General features: G+C 37.6%; 1 non-coding gene across 1 annotated transcript; it reads left to right on the top strand.

The window, feature by feature from the left end:
- The first annotated feature begins 2,634 nt into the window (after positions 1-2,634).
- Positions 2,635-2,706, top strand: TRNAC-GCA (transfer RNA cysteine (anticodon GCA)). Its single transcript has one exon. It is a non-coding gene; the product is annotated as a tRNA-Cys (tRNA).
- Positions 2,707-3,226: the final 520 nt, after the last annotated feature.

The following is a 3,226-nucleotide window of genomic DNA, read 5'->3' as shown; positions in this document are numbered from 1 at the left end:
GTTTGACTCAGGTCATTCCTGAATGTTCTAGTGGTTTTCCCTACTTTCTTCAATATAAGTCTGGATTTTCCAATAAGGAGCTTATGATCACAACCACTGCCCCCTCCAGAACTTGTTTTTACTGACAGTATAGAACTTTCCCATCTTTGACAGCAAAGAATATAATCAATTTGATTTCAGTGTCCATGTGTAGAGTCATCTCTTGTGCTGTTGGAAAAGTGTGTTTCCTATGACCAGTGTGCTTTCTTAGTAAAACTTTGATAGCCTTTGCCCTGCTTTATTTTGTACTGCAAAACCAAACTTGCCTGTTACACCAGATATCTCTTGACTTCTTACTTTTGCATTCCAATACTCTATGATAAAAAGGACATCTTTTTTTTTGTTTTAGTTCTAGAAGGTGTTGTAGGTCTTCCTAGAACTGATCAACTTTAGCTTCTTTGATACCAGTGATTGGACATGGACTACTGTGATATTGAAAGGTCTGCCTTGGAAATGAACTGACGTTATTGTGTCATTTCTGAGATTTCACCCAAGTACTGCATTATGGACTCTTGTTGACTCTGAGGGCCACTTCATTTCTTCTAAGCCATTCATGCCTGCATCAAGATAGATATAACAGTCATCTCAATGGTCATCTAAATTAAATTCTCCCATCCGTGTCCATTTTACTTCTGATTCCTAAGATGTTGATGTTCGATCTTGCCGTCTCCTGCCAGACCACATCCAATTTGCCTTGATTCATGGACCAGGTTCTTATGCAGTATTGTTCTTTATAACATTGGACTTTATTTCACCACCGGACACATCCACAGCTGAGTGTTGTTTCCCCTTTGAACCAGTCTCTTCATTCTTTCTGGAGCTATTTCTCCACTTTTCCCCAGTAATATACTGGACACCTACTGACCTGGCGGGCTCATCTTCTGGCATCACATCTTTCTGTCTTTTCATACTGTCCATGGGGTTCTCCTGGCAATAATAGCAGAGTAGGTTGCAATTTCCTTTCTCCAGTGGGCCACATTTTGTCAGAACTCTCCATTATGGCCTGTCCATCTTGCATGGCATGGCTCATAGCTTCACTGAGTTATAAAGCCCCTGCAGTATGACAAAGTGGTGATCTGTGAAGGAGGTCATAACTGAGTTAAGGTCAAATTAAGTAGAATGCTTAAACTTAAGTAGTTGTGGGAAGAACAATACACTTTGACAGTTATAACCTTTGCATTCATTTTGTCAAAGAGTCTGGATACCACATCATTACCTTCAAACAAAATAATACTGTAAACCTGTATAGAAAACGTGTCTTTTCAGTATTCAACATGTTTCAACAGAAATCATCCTTGGCAATTTTGTCATCCTACAGAAAAACTGTGCATTAATATATATTTACAACTAGCTAAAATAGAATATTTATATTTTATTAGTATTTTTCTAGAATCAGTGTTACATTTCAGCAACATGAAAAATTTTAAACTAATAAAATATATTATGATTATTGGAAAAGTTATAAAAAGGTGATTTGGCCCAGAGGTTGGAGTGAAAAATTGAGGGCCATATTTTTCTTCATTTATTCAGTTTTCTGAATACTTCTCAAAGTTATATTTTCAAATGACAGAATAGGACTCTTTAGAGGTGCCATGGGAGGTCCAATGGGCAGAGGATGAGCTGGAGAGGGTAGGCCTTGAAAGAACTTTTAGAAGTTTCCGTTTTCTATTGTTGATAGCAAGAAGTGTCATACTCATGAGTGAGACAACCCTACTATGTTACCTGAATCTGCATTTGACTTCTCTTCTTCTTTGTTTTTAAGATAACTCTGACAATTTCAGTTACCTTGGAGGCTTTGATCTTTTCAGTATAATCATTAAGCAATGGATAAGAGAAGCCTGGATTCATAGAAATTCTCTGTGGCCTTGTAGATACAAAAATGTAAGGAACACATTTCTTACATTAAATGAATAAATTTACCTACATTGAATAAATGTTCTGATAAAGGTAAACTTTTGCTTATATCAACAAAAGATAATTGCTTCCTTTTTCTTTGTGTTTCATCTCTCTGTGCTTCAGTTCCATCAGTGAAATGTGATTAAAATAGTACTTATCTTGCAGAATTGTTTTGAAGATTAATCTAGGCAAAGATTTATTGATGTGACTGGCACATAGCAAGTACTCATTATTGTTCTTTTTATAACACTGATAAAATAATGACAAAATTATTAGTAACAATTTGGGTGGATGGTTTAGTTTGTGTGTATTTACTAGTGTAGTATTATTTTTTTTCTTTAATATGAAATTTGCTTTCATTTGAATCTCTCAGTCCCTCAGACCAACGTACCATCCTTTACACTCACTGCCAAACATAGAGCCTGCCCCAAGCCCGACTATATTTCTACATATTAGCTGAAAAAAACCCTTCCTCTTGGTCTCCCTGGATTTTTCTGTTCTCCAAAAGCTTCCTGTTTCCCAATTGTCTCTGTCTAAGAGTATTTGACTGTAGATATTGGTTCAGGATGAATTTTAGTTATTCCCTGAACATTTTTCTAACCTCTCAGACTCTTTGAGATTTTCTCTTGGTTAATTCTGAACAGCTTTGATTTAGGCTTATTTATGGATTTCATCTAGGCTTATCTCTGGATTTCAGCTTCCCTGGTGGCTCAGATGGTAAAGCGTCTGCCTGCAATGCGGGAGACCCAGGTTCGATCCCTGGGTAGGGAAGTTCCCTTGGAGAAAGAAATGGCAACCCACTCCAGTACTCTTGCCTGGAAAATTTCATGATCGAAGGATCCTGGTAGGCTACAGTCTGTGGGGTCACAAAGAATCAGACACGACTGAGCAACTTCACTTTCTTTCTTTCATGGATTTCATAACGTCGACTGCTAGCATTTTCCAAATGTAAACTGAATTTGTTCACTGAGACTGAATATTTTACAGAAGTTGTTTAGTTCACTTAGTTTGAGTTTTGTTTTAATGAAGTAGAAGTTGAGGATTCAGTCCCCAGGAGAGCTAGTTAGCTTCACTGTGCCTCTGGTCAAAGCCTGAGTTTCCAGACCTTGGAGGCAGAGACAGAGTTGTAAACTTGGTCACAGACAGCCTTAGACCCTGGTCATTGACAGATTTCTGAAATATTTAGTTTTAAGCCTTCTGTTTCATTCATTTTAACCTATATACACTTGAGCCATGAAGACGTGGAGAAGACCAGGTAACAGTCTGAGCTTGGTGAGACCATTACTGCCAA

This window comes from Giraffa tippelskirchi, chromosome X (genome assembly GCF_054371585.1).
Source record: "Giraffa tippelskirchi isolate mGirTip1 chromosome X, T2T-mGirTip1v1.2.pri, whole genome shotgun sequence".
Taxonomy (NCBI): Eukaryota; Metazoa; Chordata; class Mammalia; order Artiodactyla; family Giraffidae; genus Giraffa; species Giraffa tippelskirchi.
The sequence above is the reverse complement of the archived record's forward strand: the minus strand, read 5'-3'. Positions and strand labels throughout refer to the sequence as shown.